The sequence below is a fragment of the Pleurodeles waltl genome, chromosome 6 (genome assembly GCF_031143425.1).
Source record: "Pleurodeles waltl isolate 20211129_DDA chromosome 6, aPleWal1.hap1.20221129, whole genome shotgun sequence".
NCBI lineage: Eukaryota > Metazoa > Chordata > Amphibia > Caudata > Salamandridae > Pleurodeles > Pleurodeles waltl.
This window is the reverse complement of record NC_090445.1, coordinates 828155502-828163681: the sequence shown is the minus strand read 5'-3', so window position 1 is coordinate 828163681 and position 8180 is coordinate 828155502.

The following is an 8180-nucleotide window of genomic DNA, read 5'->3' as shown; positions in this document are numbered from 1 at the left end:
ACTCTTTTGGGAAGTTTCATGGAGATTCATCAACTGGGGCCAAAATTATTGGCAACACATAATATACATTTCCTACCCAGTATTACACAAATATATATGTATATATATTTTTTTGCATTTACTTTTTTTAATAACACAACCATGGCAGAGAACCAAGTCTGTCAGGACTTATGAAGAGATTCTAACAAAAATTCTGTTGGTGCAAATCTTCTATCTCATGATTTGTCAAAGGGGGTAATCGGCGGGAGATTTCATTTAACAAGACATATGTCCTCAGGCTTTAACAACATGCAGTTATAAACCACCCTGAGGTCTACTGGCTTTAACATGTGTTTCATCATAAATACATGAAGCCTACTGCCTTTGTCATAACGTTTCACAATACACACAACTGAAATAACTTTTCCCAATGAAACACTTAGGTCAATAACCTTTAACACTGGCCTGTCACCAAAACCAACTAACAATATTGAGCATCAGCTTTGCTACAAGGTAACCATTAGGTATACTGTAATAAAATTGTGAATATGTTCAAAATAAGTTTGTCAAGACAATTTATAATCCTTTAAAAGAGGGGCTACTTAGGATTATCACAAAGGAAACCTCCTGAAAAACCCTTGCCTACTACTGTAATATGTGAGATTCCATATAACAAAATACCTGCATACAGGCTTTAGCAGAGTGTTATAACAATCAACCTTTAAAGTCCTATTTTTTCTTTTTAGCACATGCTTTTCACAAAAGTAACCCAGGGCAGATAAAACCTCTGGAATTTGACATAACTTTCTTCTAATTATTCAGCAAGACGCATGGCCTTTGTTATTGGCCTGACACTGTACCCAATCCAGGCCTATTGAAGTGTGCATACTATTGTAAAATTACAAATATGGAGAAAATTAGTACAGTTGGCAAAACATTATACAAGCCTTCTGAAGTGGGCCTAAGGAGAATTGTCACTTTGAAAATCGTCTATCGCTCAGGGTATGCACCTAAGCCACATAGAACCCACCACCCTAGTCAGGGCAAGCAAGTTACAGACCAAAGCGGACCTGTGCTCACCCCCTGGTAGCTTGGCACAGAGCAGTCAGGCTTATCCCCAGAGGTCATGTGTAAAGCGTGTGCACAACACACTCATACCAGCGACAAAATAAATACACCACAAAAGAGACTCCACAAAGTATTATAGGAAAATATGTCTTATATTGTAAATATCTATCAAAGTCCTTAACAATATAAATGAGCAATATTATGCACATTGTGCCACCAATAGAAGGTTACTCAGTACTCTATGCACACAGCAAACTAGTTCACAACATACTAACAGCGTATGATGATGTAGCAGCTTAGGAGGAATATATGCATCATCACATTAGAGCGAATGCTGTAACACTGCTTTAGAGGCAAACACAAGGCTGTTCACTGAATCGTAGGGTAAACATATGAACCACCACAGGATATATTCCAACATCAGTAACACCTTGGGGCATAGAATATATCAGACTAAGCACATCAGTAATCCTGAGGGAACAACAAACTCAGGAAGCCCTCCTCCTATTAGCAGGGTTATGGTAATGTTCTAAACACCGGCTTCCCAAAGTCAGGGCAAGTCCCTTGCAGCAGACTCCTGCTGCAATTGGGTACCCCCTGTCAAGGGGTCTCCCTGTGATGCTAACACAAGCCCGAAATAGGACCCCCCCAAGGTTCAGGACTCATGGCACCCCTCCAGGGCCTTTTGAAATGGGGTGGCAGTACAACCCCCCCGAGCCCTACTCACCACTGCGCTCAGAGGGGAGAGGAACCTGGCCTTACGGGGGAGTCTTCATCCATGAGTAACCACCCTTCCACGGTGCAGAGCGGGAGGAATGCCAGCAGGAGGAATGCCAGCAGGCGGATCGCGGCCATGGGGCCTGTCTACTGGGATCCCAACTCTGCCGTAGGTGCTGCCTACGGCACTGCTCCACAGGCGGGGTCAGACTTCATGCCTGGCTCGCCCCTAGCAACATGTTGGGCGGGGGCCTCCGCTGCAACGCTTCAGATGCCGCTGGAGACGACAATCGGGTACTTGGGTGGGGATTCCCGCACCAGGTTGGTGGAAGCTTGCCCTCCGGTCACACACAGCTCTCCTCGTGCACTAAAGTTCAGTGGGCACTTGTGCAAGCTAAGGTGTTCACCATGTGCTACAGGCATAGAAAAAGAGTGAGGTGCTACACTAGCGCGAAAGGCAAATTAGGTGCTCCCCACATGCCAGGGAGAACACAGAGCTCTCGCCATGAGGAAGTGAAAAAGCACACTCTCTGAGCTTGGCTCCTTTGGAGGCACTCAAGAGGGCACAACAGGGGCAGGCAGGCCAGCTCAACTAGATGGGTGGCAGTTCCTCCTGGCAGGCCCGGTAGTGCCTGGGTCATCCGAAAGTCGGGGAGTAGCTGACAGCAGGGCAACAAGTAGAAAAGCTATCTAGTGAGTTTTTATGCCACCCAGCAGACAGCAGGTAGTAGGGCAACAGCAGAAGAGCAGTCCAGATGTGTCCTTTTGCAGCTCAGCAGTCGATCTAGCAGAGGTTCACACCCAGTTCCAAAAATGCTCCAAAATCATGGGGTCAGAGCCCCTGTACTTATACTATAAAATGTATTTATTCAAGGGGCGACTTCAAAGAAACCCTTTCAAGTGTAACACCACCCCTTTCAACCCAGCCTTGGCTCCAGACATCAGTAGAGGGTAAATCAGCCCTCTGTGTGAGGGCAGGACACAGCCTATTGACATGTAAGGTGTGAACAACCTCCCCTTCTCCCTGCCCAAGATGACTATCAGTATGCAGATAGATGCAGATGCCTCTCCTGTCACACCCAGCCCCTACTGTGTTGTGGCTGTCTGGAAAGTATGCACAAAGGGTAGCTGTCACTCTGCCCTAGACGTGGATTGGAGTCAGGTTGCAAACACTAGAGTTAGAAACACAGAAAAAATGCCCACTTTCTAAAAGGGACATTTCTAACATAGTGATGTAAAATCCAACTACACCATTAAGCAGGATTTTTCACTGCCAATCAATACATACCAAACATGCCCACGCTACTACTTCCAGATCAGAAATTACCACTTAAACATATATAAGGCAATTCCCAATGCTAGCTTCTGAGAGGAGCAGCACTCACAGTAATAAAAAAATACTGCTTGTCACTACTAGGACATGTAAAACAAAGATACATGTCCTATCTTTTACTTACACAGTACCATACCCAAAGAGGCCTATGTTAGGAGTGACTTAGGTGTTATAAAAGGGGAGTTAAGGCCTTGGCAATTAGGTTTACTTGCCAAGTCAATGTGGCACTAAACTGTGCACGCAGGCACTGCATTGGCAGTCCTGAGAGAGGTTTGAAACGCTACCTCTGTGGGTGACACAGTCAGCGCAGCAGGCACATAGCATTTAATTTACAGGCCCTGGCTATATGGAATACCACTTTACAAGGGATTTACAGGTAAATGAAATATACAAAACAGGTGCAAAATACGAAGTTTTAGGGGAGAGAAAGCACATGCACTTTCGCACTGATTAACAGTGGTAAAGTGCCCAGAGTTCTAAAGCCAACAAAAAGAGGATCAGAAAAATAGGAGGAGAAAGGCAAAACGTTTGGGGATAGCCATTTCCAACATTAACAGTGTTTATCAATCCACGCTTAGCAGTCTGTTTAGCTTTAGCAAATGCCTTTCACAATAACTAAGCAAAGTCTACTGTCTGTCATGAATTTTCATAATAAGCAGATCAGATATATGGCATCAACATAACTTTTCCCAGTTAACCATTCAGGCCTATAGCCTTTATCATAGGCTAGTGACCATAATCAACTCAGGTCTATTGTACTGAGCGTAAGCTTTACCACAAGGCACCCATCATGCATGTCGTCATAAAATTACCGATGTATACAAAAGTACAGTGGGCAAAGTAAAGTGTTAGCTCTAATAACAGGCCATTACAAAGACCATCACAGTGCTAATATTCTATTCCCATGGTCTCTTAGAGGCGGAAATAAAAATCCTAGCCTCCTACAGTAGTCAGTGAGATTCCACATAACAAAATATCTCCCTGCAGGCTATAATACAGTGAAATAATAATCCACTCTTAAATTCCTATTAACTTTAAAATCTTGTTTTCTACAATAAATAGGTCAGGCCTATTGTCTGAATCATAGCTTTTCATAATAAGCAGATTAGGCTGGTATATTTGCTCGTTTGCTTGCAGCCAATACCAACTCAGGCTTGCTGTGTTGAGCATACGCTTTCCTAGGAGGCAAAAAATGCAATATAAGCATTTTCAGTAAAAACACGCAGCTTCTGCCCAATCAAATGGTGTACTCATGGCAACTAATATGTAGTTAATATTTAAGCAGAGACTAAATCCCCCTCTCAGTGCTTCTAAAAGCTCATCATGTGTTTATCACACATGGTAAAGCGACAGCTCTGCAATCAAGCCACACCTAAACAGAACTGAGGTTTACAGAAAACACTACTAATTCAGGTATAGCCAGACAATATTTAACTTGTGATCCGTTAGAAAGTGCAAAAGTAAAGCTTGCAGCCTAAAATACACATTTTTGTTTCCTGGACTTTGACAATCTATATCATTTAGAGTCCACTACCTTCCGGTGCCAGGAGATGAGGTAGTGTATGTTGGTTTAGAATGAAGAATGTGATGTTCGACCTTTATGAACTGAAACAAAATGAAAGGTATTCTGCTAATTTCTAATTACCTATGCTAATACTTGATTACGGCCATGAGTATTTATCATTTTTTATTATCTAGAACACAGTATAATAAAAGTTTTCCAACTATATAAATATAATATTAATTATCAGGGCCGACGCTTGGCATGGGCAGCTGCCCAGGGCCCAGCAACCAGCTGACCAACATGGGGCCCCGCACCTGTGAGACAACCTGCCCTGGGCCGGCAGCTATGGTGTAGCGCTAGGGCCTCGCAACCATGTAGTTCTGGGAAGCATAAGGGAAAGGGCGACGCACTGTGCCATGACTGCGAGGCATAGGGAAGTGACATCCCATCCCCTGGGCCTCGCAGCTCTACACCATAAGTGCAGGCTCAGGGAACAAAGGGCCTCTCCCAGGCTAAAGACAGTCAATCGGGGTACAGTTTCGCGCTGCCCACACAAAAAAACACTACAGGACACCCACTATCCTGCACTTTTAACACTTTGAAATAACAAGCACCTCTCTTTCACGCCTCTGATGAGCTGTGAAAGAGATGCTTCTGGGCGGCTAGAAGGAAGACATTGCAGCACACAAGGGTCGTGCTCAAGTCAGTTTCGGTAGCACCTCCAGCTACTGGGATGCAACCAGCCTTAACTAAATGAGTGAATAAAACCTATACTCAGGATCTGTCCTGGGAGTTTATCCTGTAAGGCTGTTTCAAAGGGCTGTCACAATGTTAAATTAGTGAAGGGGGGACAGTGAGATTATTATTTGCCCAGTATCAAACCGTTGATTAAATCAGTTAGACCAAGTTTGCAGTGCTCTCTTGGTACAAAGGCTATACAGCGGGCCGAGTAGTTATGCAGTAGGGGAAACCAAAATATACATCAGGGTTCATTAAATTATGTGGTAAGAAAAGACAAACTGCAACGTAATGTGTCACATTTTGTAATAGTAGTCATTTTTTCTGATTTTTACACTTGTTAACACTGACTGTGCATATGTTGCCCCTCATTATTATCAGTTTAACAACCAAACATAGCATTAAGCAACCAATAGGTTTCAATATTTGAAAAGGACATTTCACTGCATGGCAACACATGTTGCGTATAAGTAACTTTTGAAACATTTGAGCTAAAAACATTCTTTTTGGTTGAAATCTATAGATTATGTAGCATAGGATCATATGGGGGAATGTCCAGTGGAGGGAATCCACATTAACTGGGCTTGTAGCACCAGAACATTGTTGCGAGACCCAGCGAAGAGGACTTCATTAAGCTAGGCTATGCTGTCCGGAGCCTTGCAGCTCTAGGCCACGGTTACGAGGCTCAGGGTTGTGGGGGGAGGAGTCTTATCCTAGGCTTCATAGCCATGGTCCAGTGCTGCAAGGCCCAAGGGAGATGGACACTCTCACCACCAACTAGTACTGGGTTCATGGGTATTAGGTACCCAATGTACCCACATTATGGCTGTATTTTATTGTTCAGGCAGCGGATAAGGTTGAGGGGACAATTTTCCTTTGCAACAGGGTCCATGACGCCATTGCTATGCAACCTGCCTCTCTTTCATGAGCATTACAGCCATGTTTCAGCACTGGGAGGCCGTGGACAGATTCTCCCCTGACCCTCTCAGGTATGCATGGATGTCCAGGGAAGGGGGTGCCTGCTCATGAACTTTGAGGCACCTGGCCATGGCCGTGAAACCATGGGGGCATCTGTCATGGGTGTAGCTATCAATAGTGCAGCATGTGTTGTAGCACCAGGGTTCATGGATGGCAGGAACCCAGTGCACCCACTTTATTGCTGTCTTTTATTGTCCAGCATCACTTATGTGTATCAGAGACCATAATATGCCACTGGTCCCTTCTCCCATGCACCTCAGGGCCATGTCCCAGAGCTGCGAGGACCAGGAGAAGCCTTGTCTCTCAGAGTTTATTGCCATGGTCCAGTGCACATTGGCTCAAGGATAGGAGCCTTCTGCTCTAGGCCATTCAGCACTGGATCATAGCTCTGTGGGTCATAGCTATCAATAGCATAGCAAATGGAATGCCACTGTTCCCTTGTGGGGTTTTGGAGCCAATGCACCCAAAATATGGTTGTATTTTACCATCCATTTAGTGGCCAGAGGTAATGGGGAGGAACACCAGGGCTCAATACAACACTGATACGGCACAGGTTCCCCTCCCCTGAGTCTCTCAACCGTGTTCCTCCGCTGCAAGGCCTCACATCACAGGACCATGACTGTATGAGCGCTTGCAGGGGCATGGTTCATAATAGCGCAGCAGTTGCCGTGAAAGTGGAACTCTGGGGTGTTAGGTCCCCATTGTACCCAAATTATGGACATCTTTTACAGGACTTTGCCTGCAAGGCTCAGAGGAAGAGGCCCCTCTCAGGGACGTAGATATAATTATTGCAGCAGGTACAATGGCATGGAGTCCTGTGGTATTTTAGAACCTATTTACCCAAATTAAGGATGTATTTTACATCCATCCTGCGTATAAGCATAGGAAGTGTGGTCTATTTACCTTGCCTTAACCAGGACCCATTGCATTATTGCTATACCACAGCCCCCCTCTCCTAAGCCTCACAGCCATGTTCTAGCACTGTGAGTCAGGAGAGGCCTTCACTCCTTTGGACATCACAGCCATGGTCCAGTCTAGTGAGGGTCGCCAAAGTAGGAAGGCAGTGTGATGGATTGTTCTTCCTTTTAGATCTTTGCACAACATACTGTAGAGAGCTCCTGCAGGATGCCAAACGTCTAACTTTTTTTTGCTTGTCAAGGAACTGATTCAGACAAGCAGTCTAACCAATACGGGATATAAAACAAACAGTTTAGCTGGGAAGTCTGGAGCTGCCCAGCTCAGTGGCATGTCCTAACACAGACTGACTTGTACAGAGGTATAGGAGGCCAACATTTGCTAACATTGTAACTGGTATGGAGGACTTGTACCAAAGAAAGTGACCTACACAGGCCACTTTATTAAAATGTTTACCTTTACAGTTGCTAAATGGAGGAATGCAAACAATGAGAATAAACTGAACCGGAACGGGCAGCACTGGCTTTAAGATAATGGCCAGTCAGTCCATGAGATAATGGCAGATAAGGAATTAAAGGTACAGGAACAACATGATTCGCCAAAGATCAAAAAAATGTTGTCAAGTAGGAGAACCAAGATTGCTTGTTTCAAGACACATAACTTTCCCAGGATGTTTTATATGTTAGAGAGAATATGGATCTGATTTAGGACAAGGTGTAATGGGATGAAAACCCCAAAATGAACTCAGTGATTTTGGTAGCCTCCAAGGAAGGTGTTAAATTGACGCTAGTGCTATACCCTACAGGCCTCCTGAGCTTTGCTGGACTAGCGCCAACTTTTTTAGTGCTAATCCAGCAAAGCGCCACAACTGCGCCAAAAGTTTTGGCCCAGTTGTGCTAACGAGCGTCATGGTGTGATGTATTGGAAATACAGTATGCCCCCAAGCGT